Below are 19,728 nucleotides of genomic sequence, written 5' to 3'. Positions count from 1 at the left end.
GTTTTAATTAATTTAGGAATATTTTATATTTACAATTCTATAAAAACAATCAATGATGACTCTCTTTACAATTCTATAAGTGTGTTATAAAGTTATCAAATAATATTATATTTGTTATATGCAAAGGGGAACATATATTGCTAGACTTATGAAGTTTATTTATGTTATGATCTACTTTCTTTTCTTATTTCTTGTTGCAACAAACAGTAAACGTAAGCCATATTTCACTCTTCTAAAATGTTCTTATTTACTTCTAACATATATCCCCTTTAAATAATAATAACATTCTTGTTTTATAATTTTCATTACAGTTGACTGTCGTAATCACCTTGACTGTAAACATATTAAGTGTAAGCCTGGTTGGTTTGCGCAATGTAGTTATACTAATTGGTGTAGATGTGTCCCTGCATCTTCAAAATCTTGGAGTACAGGACCCAAGAGAGTGCACAAACTTTTATAGGGGAAAATGCTTTCTGGCACTAGCAAAAGATATATTCCCTCCGTGACAATATATAAACAAAAATTACCTTTTTAGGTTTATTGCATAATTAATGTATCTGACCTATAATATAGACCAAATACATTTAATATACAATGAACCTAAAAAGATGATTTTTACTTATATATTATCACGAAGGGTGTATGAAACATGACATATGATAAGTCATTTAATACTTGTATAATAAGTCATTTAATACTTGTATTTGTGTTATGAGAGTGGAAGACAATGTAGATAGTCTTCCACTCTCTTAATTTCTCCTATTGTAACTAAAATATGCTCTTATATTTATTTACTTTCTATGATTGTAGATGTATCAAAATATCTTTAAGTAATAAAATAATATGTATCCACAGGATATTGTTTCAATTCCGTCAAAACAATTATATCGTATTTAAGATGTAAATGTTGGGTTCTGTTGTTGCGGGTGGTGTTTTTGTTTTTGAGTTGTATGGGGGGTTTAGACAATAGACCTGCTGGTTGTTTGTTATTCTTTGGTTATGCAGTTTTTGGCTGTGTTTGTTTTGTAGCCTTTGGCATCGTGTGGTTAGTTTTTGTATTACTTAGTTTAGGATTCTTGTATCCATATATAAGTAGGAGTTAGTGATTATTCTTTTGTATGAATTGAGATGTAAGTTAAGAAACAACATTACATCATTCCATATTTCAAAGGTATTTAATAATTCTCTAGTTGGATTGTCCCAAAAACATCACCCTTCAGCTTCCTTTACTAATGCATTTCTGCTGATGATCTAATATATGATTTTGCTTTCTTTATATTGTTAGTAGCTTTTCTAATAGCTAACTTGCTAGGAGTTTACCTTCTTCATCTTTGATCTTTAGTGATCGATCGCTGCTTTGCTAACGGCTAAAAGAATATGAATTGCTAGATATTATATTCTGCAGTAATTCTAACTTAACAACTCTGTTTTGTAATTCTTGTAACAACCCTGACCCATTATTTAATTTATCTTAATAAAAGAATGGTTTTTCGAAACTACGCAGCGGATAAAAATGACTTTAAGACTCGAAGTAAAAAATGAATTATAAATCACGGTTCAAGGTGTTACATTCTTCATTAAAAACTCTACTAATAAAATTAATTAGTAATCATCACTTATACAAAATCCTTTTATAAAAGATACACCTTTAATTTAAATAAAACAACAAATAAATACTCTATGAACCCTTCCCCGTGTCACAACCAGAGCGGAGCTGTCACCAATAACTCGAACACCAACAAACATACAACCTGAGAACCTGAACCCCCAACGGTTCAGCACAAACACAAAACAGAGGGTTAGATAATGCAACCGTAAAGTGACTGAATATAAAGTATATCAGACACTAAATAAATAACAACAGTTGCATATATACAACTCATACACACATAAACATGTATCAGTCATATTCAGACATAATCAAACATGTTCATTTGAAAGATAATTAGCTTATTGCAAACAATCATCACTTAGCAATAATTAATATAACATCAACTCAACATTATTCGGAAAACATAAACCAAATAATTAATCCTCAACAAGAGCACTAATCACATCATCATTTAGATTAATCACTCATCAATCATTCATCAAGTAACATAAAACATATTATGCCACCTAACACATAACAAGTAAGAAGCACCTTCATCTCTTAGTGCATCTAATGTCTCATACGTGCAATGTTACCTAGACACAACTAAATGCATGTGGTACCCATCGTCATAAAATTGGATAACTAAACCCAGGTGTTTTAGATCATCGTCTCTAAAACATTCTAGATCATCGTCTCTAGAATAACAGTAAACTAGATCATCGTCTCTAGGATACTCATCAATAGACACAACTTATGAATGCATGAAATGTGTATATACCAAACATATGGTATCAACTACCAATACATCATCATTATAATATGGATAACTTAATCCATCTTCATCATCATCACAAAATATAGCAACTTAGCTAAATTATTCACATCATCATTGTTTTAATTAATAACTCAAAACATCATTGTGAACATCATCAATTTAATCATTAACACATCATTAGTTAGCTACTTAAAACATCATAATTTAATCAACATAGATTAATCATCAAGATCCACTAATCCAAGGAAAATTAGAATTAATCCACACCAACATAGGTTTGTAAAGCATTTTCATGTTAAAACAGGGCCTTGTATCGATACAAAACACAACTTGTATCGGTACAAGTTCGTTATTTCCAAGTTTCTACATAATTCACACATGTATGTATCAATACATACACTCCTAGGTATCGGTACATACACGCGATTTTCCAAACTATCAAAAGGTACGTTAACTTAAATTCTACCTTTAGTACATTTCATTCATTTACACATTATTAACAAACACTTGGAAGACACCAATTTACATTGATCATGAGAATCAACAATATTCATCACTACTTTTATCAAAACATGGAAATACCCAAATAACAACAATCAACAACAACAACAAGTAAAAACATAGATTTTTATCATATTATAACATCATCAAATCATGGATAAACATTTATCAACATGTGATTCAACATAAAAATCTATAATAACACATTCCCAATTTCCCTCAATTAAAACCCAAAACCCAAAAAGAGATGTGAGAGTTTGAGCTAGAGAAATGTGATTTCTCTCCTCTCATTAATCATCTCATAGCTACAAAATCCAACCTCTTACCTTGTATTAATGTTGGAAACTCTAGTCCTCCACTCCTCTTGAATCCTCAAGCTCCAATTTACTCTTTGCTCTTGCATTTCTCTTCCTTTTCTTCATTTTCCCCCAATTTCGAACTGTAAATTGCGAGCATGATTTCTCCCACCTCAGACCTTATTTTGACGATCCCAACGGTCAAAAGTTGCGTTTGTATGTTGCGAACCTACCCTCAAAATCTCGTTGAGATCCAACGGTTAACGAATCTGCAATCGAAGATTTAGTGGAGCTGATGCATGGAAAACGGGATTTGCTTCTCTACTCTCATTCTTTCTCTTTTTCTTTCTTTTCTCTCTTCTCTTTCTTCCTCTCTTTTCTCTTATTTAAGACAAATTAAAACCCTTCTCTTAAGGTATCATCCAATTACCACAATACCCTTCATTTAACTCTCTCCAAGTCTAATAACCATAAACCCACTATTCTAGCAACCAAATAACTTATGACTAACTAACATGCATAATCATACTTAGTAACTAACTAAATAATAATACAATTTAAACACATAATCAATTAATCACACAAATAAATAATTAATAAAATATGGGGCGTTACAACTCTCCCCCACTTAAAAGAATTTTCGCCCTCGAAAATTGTCCGACTAAGACAACCCTAGACGAAATCTTTTCATCCCATTCTCCAACAAAACATTCAAACTCTATACACTACCAAAGGTTGACAAAACTAGTCCATTCCGGTCACACGATCTTGTCTACTCGTTAACAAGAGATCAAGGGTGGCCATTCCCTCAATTTATTAATAGATAGACAACAACCATTATGGTGACATGAACCATCTTTGTCAATCTACAATAGTGCTTTCCTGAGAACGAAACATCCGGAAAGAAATATTCCACCATAAGTACTCTTCAATCCATTACGTTCCAAATAAATCTCATCTCCATAGGGATTTCACATCATGATTTTTCATAAGTCTTTACATTCCTCTTAATCCTTATACGTTCACGTCCAAATCTTATCCAAACCATAGTTTTAAATTTATCATCGCCATACTCGGTTGCCGATAAGGTCCTCAAACTCTTACCGATACACATCGAAATCACGTCATTAATGACACAACTATTCCTTTTACACCAATGTCGATTTCTTATGTCGAGTTCCAACATAATTGCTTCATTCATAATCCATCACTTAACCAACCTTTTTTTTTCTTAATATACAACGTTTCCAATATCACTTCTTCCGTCGAGATACTCACATCCAAAATATATCCTCAATATTCCATCACATTATTATTGTCTACTCGTCCTTGATTACAATATCTGAAATCTTTTATTCCTTCATCATATGCACTACACGTATGCTAAGCCTTTCTTCATCATACCAAGCATAATGAATTTGATCTTACTAATCTCCGCCGATTTTCTCATAATTCATCATCTCTTCTTACTTAACAACATGGGCGCTCTTCATGGCAAAACAATCGATCCGACAAACTTCTTCTCCAGCGGTCTTCTAACTGTTCTTCCAAATCATCTAACTCCGAAATGGACAACACCAACACATGAACGCTCTACTCCAGACATCTCTATCTATCTTATTCTTCTACACTTAAACATCTCAAAGGAAGTTAACCTTCTCCCCCACTTATCTCAAACCCACTTATAACTCCTATTGTAATTCTCAACTCTCATACTTAACTGGAGACTTCTACGATTCTCTAACTAGCTCCCACGAAAGAAACTAGTATCGACAATGTTTACACACATGTCGCATACAATGGGTAAACTACAAAATACAAAACATGAACATTTATATAAAATTGCACAAAAGCAAAACATAGCATTTCACATAGACATTCAAGAAACATATATCTTCTCTAAATCTCAAAATTGTGAATCAAATCAGTACAAGAAAAGATAAATATTTCATAGCAATGAATTTTAAAAATTCAACAATTCATATTCACATATGCATAGAATATATCTATCTTAACATGATAACTAACATGACAAAATAAAATAGTCAACTTGTACAACACATTTATCAAATTCATCTTATAGAAAATAGCATAGTTATTCACTATAACTTACAAATAACCAAAAGCACAAGTCAAATAGCAATAATCTAGAACATATCATATAGAACAAAACATATGTCAAACATATCCTAGAATCCACTTAACTATACTATTAATATTCTACTCTTCTTACTTGATAAAATTATGTTTCACTTACTCAAAAGAAAACAATTAGATTTTCGATAAAATTCACATCATCGGAAATTAATACTAGTTCTAAAATTATCTCATGTCATAAAGAACTACACATAAAAGTATACATGTAGACATACATAAGAATTCACATAAACTCTACTATAAATAGTTAAATTAAACTATTCATCTCATTAACATATTCAAATCATGTATGAATTCATGTAGCATAAAGTAAATTCTAATATTCTACACAATTTCAATTAACAACGAAACAATTATCATTTTCACATTTAATTTAATCACAAGAAACACAAATAAGACAATAAATCTTATACTCAATCAACTAGAATAAAACATCACATATTATTCAAGTATTAACAAATAGCACTTAAGACAATCATCATTTTAACATCCAATCATGAAACAAGAATTATAGATGCTAAAGTCAATACCAATTAAAACATAAGTCTCGAGAATCAAATAAAACAACACACTAACAAAAGAACTAGCAACAAAATTCATGAAACTAGTCACACATTCGCAAAACAATTAAATAGTGACTGATGTGCAAGTGTAACTACAAAAATTAATTCACAAGAAATCATAACAGTTACACAGACACGACTGACACCGCGCTCACTCGGCCTGACTGCACAGACCTGCTCTGACTGACACATAACCCACACAGTCCGAAGACAACGGGGCTCTGATACCACTTTGTAACAACCCTGACCCATTATTTAATTTATCTTAATAAAAGAATGGTTTTTCGAAACTACGCAGCGGATAAAAATGACTTTAAGACTCGAAGTAAAAAATGAATTATAAATCACGGTTCAAGGTGTTACATTCTTCATTAAAAACTCTACTAATAAAATTAATTAGTAATCATCACTTATACAAAATCCTTTTATAAAAGATACACCTTTAATTTAAATAAAACAACAAATAAATACTCTATGAACCCTTCCCCGTGTCACAACCAGAGCGGAGCTGTCACCAATAACTCGAACACCAACAAACATACAACCTGAGAACCTGAACCCCCAACGGTTCAGCACAAACACAAAACAGAAGGTTAGATAATGCAACTGTAAAGTGACTGAATATAAAGTATATCAGACACTAAATAAATAACAACAGTTGCATATATACAACTCATACACACATAAACATGTATCAGTCATATTCAGACATAATCAAACATGTTCATTTGAAAGATAATTAGCTTATTGCAAACAATCATCACTTAGCAATAATTAATATAACATCAACTCAACATTATTCGGAAAACATAAACCAAATAATTAATCCTCAACAAGAGCACTAATCACATCATCATTTAGATTAATCACTCATCAATCATTCATCAAGTAACATAAAACATATTATGCCACCTAACACATAACAAGTAAGAAGCACCTTCATCTCTTAGTGCATCTAATGTCTCATACGTGCAATGTTACCTAGACACAACTAAATGCATGTGGTACCCATCGTCATAAAATTGGATAACTAAACCCAAGTGTTTTAGATCATCGTCTCTAAAACATTCTAGATCATCGTCTCTAGAATAACAGTAAACTAGATCATCGTCTCTAGGATACTCATCAATAGACACAACTTATGAATGCATGAAATGTGTATATACCAAACATATGGTATCAACTACCAATACATCATCATTATAATATGGATAACTTAATCCATCTTCATCATCATCACAAAATATAGCAACTTAGCTAAATTATTCACATCATCATTGTTTTAATTAATAACTCAAAACATCATTGTGAACATCATCAATTTAATCATTAACACATCATTAGTTAGCTACTTAAAACATCATAATTTAATCAACATAGATTAATCATCAAGATCCACTAATCCAAGGAAAATTAGAATTAATCCACACCAACATAGGTTTGTAAAGCATTTTCATGTTAAAACAGGGCCTTGTATCGATACAAAACACAACTTGTATCGGTACAAGTTCGTTATTTCCAAGTTTCTACATAATTCACACATGTATGTATCAATACATACACTCCTAGGTATCGGTACATACACGCGATTTTCCAAACTATCAAAAGGTACGTTAACTTAAATTCTACCTTTAGTACATTTCATTCATTTACACATTATTAACAAACACTTGGAAGACACCAATTTACATTGATCATGAGAATCAACAATATTCATCACCACTTTTATCAAAACATGGAAATACCCAAATAACAATAATCAACAACAACAACAAGTAAAAACATAGATTTTTATCATATTATAACATCATCAAATCATGGATAAACATTTATCAACATGTGATTCAACATAAAAATCTATAATAACACATTCCCAATTTCCCTCAATTAAAACCCAAAACCCAAAAAGAGATGCGAGAGTTTGAGCTAGAGAAATGTGATTTCTCTCCTCTCATTAATCATCTCATAGCTACAAAATCCAACCTCTTACCTTGTATTAATGTTGGAAACTCTAGTCCTCCACTCCTCTTGAATCCTCAAGCTCCAATTTACTCTTTGCTCTTGCATTTCTCTTCCTTTTCTTCATTTTCCCCCAATTTCGAACTGTAAATTGCGAGCATGATTTCTCCCACCTCAGACCTTATTTTGACGATCCCAACGGTCAAAAGTTGCGTTTGTATGTTGCGAACCTACCCTCAAAATCTCGTTGAGATCCAACGGTTAACGAATCTGCAATCGAAGATTTAGTGGAGCTGATGCATGGAAAACGGGATTTGCTTCTCTACTCTCATTCTTTCTCTTTTTCTTTCTTTTCTCTCTTCTCTTTCTTCCTCTCTTTTCTCTTATTTAAGACAAATTAAAACCCTTCTCTTAAGGTATCATCTAATTACCACAATACCCTTCATTTAACTCTCTCCAAGTCTAATAACCATAAACCCACTATTCTAGCAACCAAATAACTTATGACTAACTAACATGCATAATCATACTTAGTAACTAACTAAATAATAATACAATTTAAACACATAATCAATTAATCACACAAATAAATAATTAATAAAATATGGGGCGTTACAATTCTAACTTAAGTTCATCTTTCAAGGTTAAAATAAACGAAAGTAAAGATTTTAGGAAAAATCAAACCTTGGAGACCCTCGCCAAAGAGCCTTTTACGGCCAACTTCATCTTTCTCCGCCATCACAACGAATACATCTATGAGGTGAACCACATATTGATCATCAGAGGTCAATTTTACTTTCTTCTTGGACTCACCCTTCTGAGCCTCACTCTTCTGAGCCTTTTCCCGTTTCGACTTTTTCTCAGTAAAAAAGTGTCACCCTGCTGAAGTTTAAAACCAGCAACGTACGCCGGCCCTCATCCATACTAGCAACGCCTTCTCTCCCTCAAACAACTTGTGCTCATTACAACGGTACTTTCCTGACTCTTGAAATAAACGGCATTTAGACCACCACTTCTGGATACGGAGAGTACCATCAGGAGCAGCTTGATTCCCGTCTTTCTTTGGTCCATCCTTCTTACTCCCAGAAGAAGAGTCAGGCTGACCTGAAGAAGAGGGAGTAACACCTCTAGTTCCATCAAGAAAGCACAAATGATTGTGTGCTTCATCGTTTAGAGAACGGAGCAAGAAATTCTAAGTGTCGGTCCATTTCATTGAATCTTGATAGATCTCACACAAAGTCACACATTTTGCTTGAAAGAAATGAAAGACTGGGCCTTAGAAGTGTCAGCTTTCTTCTGAAGAATCCCAAAAATATGAAAAAATAAAGGCTTAATTATTAAATTGGTCCCTTAAAGAAATTTTTGGTTTCAAATTGGTCCCTTAAAGAAAAAAAAGGCTCAAACTGGTCCCTTAAAGACTTTGCCGTTAGTCATATTAGTCCTTTCTGTCCATTTTTTCAAAAAACTGTTGGTTTTGTGCAAGTCCATTGTTACTAATAGTGCAACACAAACACCCAATTTTGTTTTCCTTCCTTCATCTTCTACCTTCACTTGTTCTTCATCTTTAACAATATTTTCATGAACTTCAACAATAAAATTCCAGATTTTCAAACAAAAAAAATTATGCTAAATTAAAGGGAGAATAGAAACAACAAAATCCATAAAATTATGTGAATGCATAAAGGGAGAACAGAAATTCCAGAAACTGTGAAAAAAATTCCAGATCTTCATCTTCTTCACCAAACAACTACAAACAACAAATCCAAACAAAAAAAAATGAAACTGAAGGGAGAACAGAAACAGAAACAACTACAGATCTTCTTCATCCTTCTTATTCACACCGCCTTTGTCTTCTGTTTGCGCCGCCGCCGACGAACATCACACCAACGGGTTTCTCTGTTCGTGTTTCTCTATTCACGGGCATTTTTTCCGATCGTGCTCCGATCTACAACATCTTTGACATCTTGATTGTTGTTTGTTCGCGTTTTTCCGATCGATCTCCGATTGTGCTTCAATCCACAATGTTTCCGTCGCTTCTACAATGTTTTGTTATTGTTTCTACTGTGTTCTAATCTTTATTGTTGTTTTATTCAATCAATAGGAACATCAATGTTCCTTACATAGCAAGCATTAGTAGTATGACCTTTTGTATTACAATAAAAGCAAGTATATCGAAAAACATGATTCTTTTTATTGACATAAAAGTTATTTTTATCATAAGGCATTTTATGATAATTTACAACATGCTCTTTCTTTGATTCTACATTGTTGAATTTATTGCAAGTAGCCTTAACAAAAGTATTGTGATTTGTACTTAGTTTATTAAAATTGGAGAACCCAAGTCCACATTTATCATTTGAGAATCTTTGACTACTTAACACATTTTCTAAATCAATTTGACCTTTTTCATATTTCTTTATCACTTGGTTTAATTCAACAATTTTAGACTCATGACCTTGACATTTATTGCATGTAGAATTTTTTACTTCTTCTAATCCAACTTTTGTGTCATTAGCCATACTTTCTAGTTTTAAAATAGTTTTCTTTTGATTTGAACATTTTCTAGAAAGTTTCAAAAATGCATCATATAATTCATTAAAGGCACTTTGTAATTCATCATATGAATGTCTATTATCAATTTCATGATCACTAACCTCATTTTCTTCATCACTTGAATGATGTGATGTCATCAAAGCAATGTTTGCTTCTTCATCTGATGATGAACTTATTTCATTGTCATCCCATGCTACATATGCTTTCTTCAGCTTTTTGTACTTCTTGCTTTTGAAGTTTTTAATATTCTTTTCAAGTGTCGGACATTCACTTTTAACATGTCCTCTTTCTCCACATTCAAAGCATGTAACCTTCCTTCTTGGTGTTTCTTTCTTACTCATTTCTTTTGCCCTTTCCTTCTTTAAAAACTTTTCAAATTTCTTGATTAATTCACCATCTCTAAAAACAGGTTGTGCGGAAGCCATTCTGGATCTTCAAGAACAAGTTACTTGAACCTGCTCTGATGCCAATTGTAAATTTAAGAGTGCAACCTAATTGGTGGGTAAATTAGGTTTTATGATTTTTTTTTTGTTGTTATTTCAGAGATTTTGTGGATTCCTTTATTTTCTTTGAAAGTTATGATGAAGGTAAGAACAACATGCAAAAAAATAAAGAGAGAAGGGAAAAGAAGAATCGACACAAGAGAATTATAGTGGTTCCCTATTGGTACGTTCACTCCCTTCACACCCCGAGAAGGAATTCACTATGTTAGAATCTTTGTTACAAGCAATCTTACCCCAAGACCCCCTAACAATCTTTCTAACATACAACACAAGATAGCACCCCACTATCTTTAACCGCAAGAATCTTCACCAAACCCTATGGTGAAATTCTCATACAACACAAGATAACACCCCACTATCTTAAACAACACTTGTTTCCACAACCTTGGAAAACAAGCAACAATACAAAGTTACAATGAAGAAAACTATGTATGGCTGTTATCAAATCAATATCACTTTAATAATGTATATATCTTAGTGCTCAGAAACTTTTTTGGATAAGAAAATATAATCAAGGTTTCACAAGATATGTGTATGAAAGTTTATGAGAAAAAGTGATATTAATAACTTAGAAATATAGTGAATATGAAAGTTGTTATTAATTGTAATTGATCACAAATATATTTATAGAGGCTTTTAAAAAATGTCCATGAAGCAAGACAACTCTTCAAAAAAACATATGATAAAAAGTTATGTTTAAAAATCCACAATGGTTCATAAAATATGCATTATGTCCAAAATATATTTTTAACTCGGTTTTGGATTACAAACAGCAACAGATCTTTTTAACTCGGCTAACGACCGGATAGATTTAAAAGGTCCTGACACCTATTTTTCCAAATCAGTTTTTTATAATTTTAAAAACTTGCTTCGTATGAACTTTTATATTTAACTTAGAAATTTATTTGTAATTAATTTTAGGGTAAATGATCATTTACCCCCCTGCAAAATAAGCAAATTTTCGTTTACCCCTCTATGCAGATTTTTTTTCTGTTTACCCCCTACAAAAAATAGATTCACTCATTTTGCCCCCCGTGTGTACAGCAGGACATGTGAATGTGCAAATCTGCTGACATGGCTTGTACACGTGGAAAAAATAATTAATATTTATTTTTTAAATTCCACGTCAGATAATATATTTTTTTTAATAAAAAAATTCCTACAAAATAAAAAAATGGATTTTTTTTTTCCCAAAAAAATCCTACAAATAAATTTTTTAAAAAAATTCCTGCAAAAAAAATAAATTTTTTTTTCCTACAAAGAATTTTAAAAAATTTCCAACAAAAAAAAAATGAATTTTCTTATTTTGCTCCCAAAATAAATATTTACTCCAAAATAAAGTTTATTTTCAAAATAAAAATTTTAAAGATTTATTTTCAAATCTTTTTGAATTAAAAAAACATGATCTTTATTTTTTAAAAACAAAACATTATTTTTTTGTTAATCTCTTTGAATTAAAAAAAATAGAAAAAGAAGTTTTATTCGAGTTTTCCTCTTATACCAAAATCATTTTCCCTAGAACTAGAAAAATAGAAGAAGCAGAAGACGATTCCGGTGATTGAAGAAGACGACGACGAATATGATCACGACGGTGGAAGCAAACCGGCGAAGATTCTGTTTTTTTTAAACCAAAAAGATTTGAAAATAAATTTTTAAAATCTTTATTTTGAAAATAAACTTTATTTGGGAGAAAAATATGAAAATTCGTTTTTTTATTTTAGGAAAAAAATAATAATTTTGTACGAAAAAAAACTATTTGTAGGAATTTTTAAAAATTTTGTAGGGAAAAAAAATTTATTTGTAGGATTTTCTTTTAATTTTGGAAAAAAAATTCGTTTTATTAATTTTGTAGGAAAAGTTTTTTTTTGAAAAAAATATTATCTGACGTGGAATTTAAAAATAAATATAAATGTTTTTTTCCACGTGTACAAGTCACGTCAGCAAATTTGCACAATCACATGTCCTGCTGTACACACAGGGGGCAAAATGAGTGAATCTATTTTTTGCAGGGGGGTAAATAGAAAAAAAATCTGCATAGGGGGGTAAATGAAAATTTGCTTATTTTGCTGGGGGGTAAATGATCATTTACCCTTAATTTTAAAATAATTTCTGAGTATTCTAAGTTATATATTTATTAAAAGTAGTAAATCAAAGATAAGGACCATACTTACAAATAATTTAAATACTAAGTCTAATACTATATGGTCTTGATGTTGTTTCCTCATGTTGAGCCTCCATAAGCTTTCTTCTTTTATGATATGAGTTTGTTATCATCAAAACCCAGCCAAGTTCAAGAAGGAAATTTTATTCACATTTATGCCCAAAATGTCGGGAACAAACCATTTAATCTGTGCAGTGTTAGGAGGTAGAACAATTATTGGCTTCTTTCAACCCATTTTTGAAAGCGAATCACTGTATAAAAGAGGAGGAGAAGTGTCAATATTATAAGAATCAAACCTAACAAGCTCATTGATATGAGGCGAAACCTCCCTCGGCACAAAAGAATGCCCATAATACTATTCAAGAAGCCTCTTTCGTTTGTTAAAGACACGATATGGAGGAACACCCTCATCCCTCTTCAAACCAAGAATCCCCGAAACATAACTAGTGGATGCATCTCCAAAAACTTTGTAATTTTTCCGATTTCGAATTTACTTAACCCCACCACGAAGGCACGAACTAAATCTTTCCTACCATATTCTAGATGGAAACAATAAAGCAAAGTAAAAAGAAAGGAAGAATGTAATTTACCTTTGAACAAAACAGTGAAGAAGCTGCCAACGGGAAACCACTTGAATAGGAAGAGTGGATTTGAAGCAGTGAGGAAAGAGTAGTGTCTTCTTAGCAAAAACGAAAAGCGAGTGAAAGTTTCTTTTGTAAAACTCTCGCTTAAATCCCCCATTGGGGACGAAACCCCCATTCCATACACAAGACAAGACGTTTAAATCCTTGCTACATTTAGAGTAAGGACTTGGGGGGCAATTGTTCCGGACTTGACTAAATCCCAAGACGTTAAAGGACCATTTAAGCTACGAGGCTTATCAACTCCAATGAATGTTACCAAGCATAGGATCACTCCCCTCTAAAACAACGCCCACGTTCTCTATGGCACATGGCCTCCGCCAATAGGAATTCAACATAGTACTAAAACAGTACTATTCTTAGCCCCACTTATGTAGATGGAATCATCACTCTCCATGCATACTCATGCAAGTTTTGAACTATAAATACACACATATCTCAAACACCCAAGTTACGCAATATTCATCCAATTTCTTTAGTATTTCCCTCACTCAAATACTATATATCTTAGCGTTGGATCAGTGCTAACATTTTTGCAGGTACATTTTCCTTCGTGCTTGAACCTCAAAGCTATCATATTCAACTACATAACCTTGTCATTGTAGCAAATCCCGTTCTACCCGTTCAAAGCAATTTTAAAACAAAAAGTCATTTTCAAAAAGATTCAAACAAAATCCAATTCAAAACTCCTTTCTTATGTTTTTCACAACGTTTAGAAGGTATACATGGTCAAATAATACCATTAATATTTTTTTCATTATCATGAAAGGTTAAAACATATAAATTATGTCTAATAATTTTTATGCCAGCTCCTTTCTAAGTGTGTTAGAGCCCCAAACACAACACTTCAATGTAGTTAAGAGATATTTTATATTAGTTCTAAATGTTCATGTTTACTTCTAACATATATAAATGTTAAAAACTATGGAACTTGTGTAAAGAAAGCTTGAGCTTTATACATTATTATAAAGTTATCAAAACATATTCTATTTGTTATATGCAAAGGGGAAAATATATTGGTGGACTTATGAAGTTTATTTATGTTATGATCTACTTTCTTTCCCTATTTCATGTTGCAACAAGCGCTAACCGTAAGCCATTTTTCATTCTTCTAAAATGTTCTTATTTACTTCTAACATATATATATATATATATATATATATATATATATATATATATATATATATAGGGGGCTGCTAACTTAGACCCAGTTGGGTCTAAGTTAGCAAGGTGCACCTTTTCAGTTGGACCAAAATACCCATTCTTTTTAATTAATTAACCAAATTATCATCAATGGACGCGGATCCAGTGTCGCGCGCGTACCGCAGTACCATGGTTACAGGCTGTTGATTTCCATCAGACAGCCAAGATCTGATCTCATCAAGACTGTCTGATCAATCAGATAGCCCAGATCATCCGAATCCATCAGATTCCAGCGCGTGCACCACACTGGATTACACCCTGGAGAGAGAAGAATCTACTTTTAAAAGCAGGACACGTGTCGCTGTCTGATTGGCTGGGCGTGATTTTTTTCCATTTAATACTTTGAACTCAATTATTTCGTTGTAAATTTATTTTTTATTTATTTTTTTTATACCAAAATTCATAATTTTTTTTTCTCTACAAATAGAGACTTGGTTCGTTTGATTTGGACACAGAAAAAAAAACCCAATTTTTCACTACCTTACATCAACTCACTGAAACCATTCTACCAGCAAAATGGTTTCAGATTACAACTCTCTGAAACCATTGTACCAGATAAATGGTTTCAGAAGCAAACACAATTAATAAATTACTCACTGAAACCATTCTACCAGTAAAATGGTTTCAGAATACAACTATGTGCAACCATTCTACAAGCTAAATGGTTTCAGAAGCAAATAACTAATAATCAACTTACTGAAACCATTCTACCAGCAAAATGGTTTCAGATTACAACTCTCGAAACCATTGTACCAGATAAATGGTTTCAGAAGCAAACACAATTAATAAATTACTCATTGAAACCATTCTACCAGTAAAATGGTTTCAGAATATAACTATGTGCAACCATTCTACCAGTAAAATGGTTTCAGAAGCAAACATTAGTTTTTAATTACCGTTTTATCTCATTTAATTAACTAAAAATAGTTTCAGGTCTCCAAAAATTTCATAAAATATACCAAAAGTTCCAGAATATTATCTACTATTTTCCTGGTATAATGGTTTCAGTGAGTTGGTTGAGTGGTGCGTGTTAAATTACAACACACAAGTAACGTATTTAGTAGACAAAAAATGAGATTAAGGTAGTGAAAAATTGCGTTTTTTTTTTCGGTGTCCAAATCAAACGAACCAAGTCTCTATTTGTAGACAAAAAAACATTATGAATTTTGGTATAAAAATAAAAAAATAAAAAATTAATTTACAACGAAATAATTGAGTTCAAAGTATTAAATGAACAAAAATCACGCCCAGCCAACCATTGTGTGACACGTGTTCTACTTTTAAAAAGCAAATTTTTCTCTCTCCAGGTTGTAATCCAGTGTGGCGTAGGCGCTGGAATCTGATGGATCAGGATGATCTGGGCTGTCTGCTTGATCAGACAGTCTGGATGAGATCAGATCTTGGCTGTCTGATGGAAATCAACGGTCTGTAACCATGGTCCTTCGGTACGCGCGCGACACTGGATCTGCGTCTATTAATGGGTATTTTGGTTAATTAATTAAAAAGAATGGGTATTTTGGTCCAATTGAAAAGGTGCACCTTGCTAACTTAGACCTAACTAGGGTCTAAGTTAGAAAACCCCATATATATATATCCCCTTAATTAATAATAACATTCTTGTGTTATAATTTTCATTACAGTTGATTGTCGTAATGACGGTGACTGTATACATATTAAGTGTAAGTCTGGTTGGATTGCGAAGTGTACTGCTACTCATTGGTGTAACTGTATTCCTCCATCTGGATCTGCACATCCTTGGAGAACAAGACCCAAGAGAGTGCAAAAACAAATTATAGGGGAAAATGATTTATGGCACAAGAAAAAGATCTATGAAACTTCGTTTAAGATAAAATATACCATATAATAAGTCACTTAATACTTGTATTTGTGTTATGAGAGTGGAAGACTATGTAGATAATATTAAAATTGCAACATGAAATAAATAATAGTATCTAGATTGTCTTCCACTCTTAATTTTTTCGATTGTAACTAAAAATATGCTATTTTATTTACTTTCTATGATTGTAGGATGATGAATAATTTGGCAAATATTGTATCAAAATACTTTAAGTAATAAAAAAATATGTATTCACGGGAGATTGTTTCAATTCCGACAAAACAATTATATTATATTTAAGATGTAAATGTTGGGGGGTAATGCTGAGCATATATTGATTTATGAGAGAAAATACTAAAAATTGGTGGTACTGATTTAATTATCAGAGTGTGTGAAGGTACTGCCCCTCCTTCACAACGGGTACAACCACCAACGATCCAAATAAATGATTGATATTTACAACCTACCATCCAGATCTTAGGTCCGCAGAGAATCAATATTAATTAACAATATATTTTTATGTTACTTTATATTTATCAAATAGTTCGATTGTACTGCCGTGTACGAGTTCCACTGTCTCTACACCATGTTGATTGTTTCGTCGTTGGTAGTTCACCGCTGCCAGTTTTTGCTCTGCCGATTTCTCTCTTCCCCTCTGATATCTCACATATCAACTCCCTCCGTCTCTTCTCAATGTAAGCGGTTACATTGCGCAAAACAAGTGGTGGAGAGAGGATAGTAAAAGAAAAGGAATTGATCATGTGATTCAAACTATAAATAAGTTCGTGTTTCGTTACATGAGAAAGAAATTCATAACTCAATTATAATGACATAAATATCTGTAATCTGAATCGTTAATATAAAAGATTATAACAAGTTGTGTAATCTTCAAAAATGAAAAAGTGAATATATTAGTAAATTGCTAATATTTTCAATTCAATGAAAATGGAAGCACCAATGCTGAAAGTGACAGTTAAAAGCTACCTAAAATCAATTTAAAATAACATTAAATACAAAAATTCTGAACTGTCATCGACAAGCTGCCTGGCAAATGACAAGTGAGAATTCAGTTTTTCAATCAGAAGAAATAAGCTTATGCTTATTAGAGCATTCAAAATGGAGATACTCATTTCTGAGTACTTAACTAGACCTCAAGTTGTACACATCACTCATTTATAATTTTTTAATAATAGTACCTAATAAGTATCCAATCCCTCCAACCCAACATCTATTGAAAAGTTCTAAATAGGCCCTACTAATAACACATCTCACCAATAACTATACATCATTATAAATGGGACCCACAAAAACAAAACAGGTACTAATGCTTATTGTAGAATCAGTACCTATTAGGTACTCAAATGGACATTGCTCCAATGGTAGTACCTAATAAGTATCATGAGTACCTAATAAGTACGTACTACACCATTGGAGATGGTCTTATACGACGTTTATACACATTCAAAATTTTACTGCAGTATATAAATTATACTATCTATAAAAAGCTAAAAGTCATTTGCTAAAGGTCAAGGATCATTCTCTTCATTATCATTGATATAGAAACAAACAAGATTAGTTTGCAGATGGAAAGAGACTAAACATTGAAAATAAAATTAATAACACGAGATCCTCAAATGATATTTTAGGGCTCGTTTGGTGCGCATGATAGGATTGAGATAGGATAGGATAAGAAGCTGGATAAGGATAGGATAGGATAGTGACAGGATAAGCATGTTTCCTATCATGTGTTTGGTGCACACGGGATAAGAAATATGATATCATTATTTTATCTTATCCTGTGTTTGGTGCACACTTGATATTGACATGATAAGATACATGTTTATTTAAATGAAAATATTATTCTTGTTAAACAATTCATTTTTTTTATAAAAAAACAATTTTATATTTTCAATTATCATAAAATAAAATAATTAATGACAAAATTATCATTGTGACATAATTTCATATAATTGTAAAAAATACATTGATAAAATTAAAATTGTCATACACACAAGTAACACTAAAATAACATAGTAAAAACAACATAAATAAATATATTGTCAATGTTATGAATAATATGTAATGAATGTCCATTATGTGGTAGGTTTTCTTGTCCCCTAGTGTGTCCTATAAATGACACTCTTATTTTCATGTAAACACACACTTGTGAATAAGTTTATTCCTTTCTCTTATCCCTTTCTCTTCTTCCTCTCTATTCTTCCATATTATTGTTCATGCTTAGAAATAGTTTATAACACGTTATCAGCACGATAGTCTCTCCCATTTCAAGAAAGGTATAGCAACAATGGGAAGTGACAATTTTATTTTATCTATGATTTTTTTTATTCTATTTTTTCAGATTTTTTTTCTTCTCGTTTTTTTTTAATTCACAAACCTACGATCCAGAAGTATCGTGGTGATATATGAATCCTGTAGATTCATAGTGTGATGAAACTTTAAAATATGAATCCTGAAGATTCATAGTATGATGAAATTTTAAAATATGAATCCTGAAGATTCATAAGCATACACTTATAAAAGTACCGTAAAATATCTTTTAAAATATGAATCCCGAAGATTCATAGATATAAGTAAAATCAATATCTTGTTAATCTTTTAGAAGAATTCAAAAACATCAATCCCTGAAGGATTGGATAAATAACTGATTTGATTTGTTATACAGTTCTTGAACAATTTAAGAATCAATTTTTATTCTCCATAATTCTAAAAAATTCATTACGGATACATCTATGAAGGATCGTACAATTAGATCTATTATATAGTTCTCAAAGAACTTAAAAATTCAAATTTTGTGCTCCATGAAATCTTGATGAATTCAATTGTGACACATCCCTGAAGGATGTAAAAAAAATAATATATTGATAAGATCTATTATAGAGGTTTTGAAGAACTTATGAATAATTCAATATATATGCATCCTAAAGGATTGTACAAATGATTATTTGTACATTATAAATATGTTAT

General features: G+C 31.7%; 3 long non-coding RNA genes across 3 annotated transcripts; 2 read left to right on the top strand and 1 right to left on the bottom strand.

Annotated features, from left to right (window-relative positions):
- On the top strand, positions 1-868 carry LOC123885329. The gene is made up of 2 exons (XR_006801131.1): positions 1-212; positions 312-868. It is a non-coding gene; the product is annotated as an uncharacterized LOC123885329 (long non-coding RNA).
- A 646-nt stretch (positions 869-1,514) lies between these two features.
- On the bottom strand, positions 1,515-8,247 carry LOC123885416. The gene is made up of 3 exons (XR_006801155.1): positions 7,877-8,247; positions 3,197-6,439; positions 1,515-1,759 (listed from the first exon to the last, which is right to left on the bottom strand). It is a non-coding gene; the product is annotated as an uncharacterized LOC123885416 (long non-coding RNA).
- Positions 8,248-14,523: 6,276 nt separating this feature from the next.
- On the top strand, positions 14,524-17,003 carry LOC123885296. Its single transcript, XR_006801121.1, has 2 exons — positions 14,524-14,794; positions 16,547-17,003. It is a non-coding gene; the product is annotated as an uncharacterized LOC123885296 (long non-coding RNA).
- The last annotated feature ends 2,725 nt before the right edge of the window (positions 17,004-19,728 follow it).

This window comes from Trifolium pratense, linkage group LG5 (genome assembly GCF_020283565.1).
Source record: "Trifolium pratense cultivar HEN17-A07 linkage group LG5, ARS_RC_1.1, whole genome shotgun sequence".
NCBI classification, from domain to species: Eukaryota; Viridiplantae; Streptophyta; class Magnoliopsida; order Fabales; family Fabaceae; genus Trifolium; species Trifolium pratense.
The sequence above is the reverse complement of the archived record's forward strand: the minus strand, read 5'-3'. Positions and strand labels throughout refer to the sequence as shown.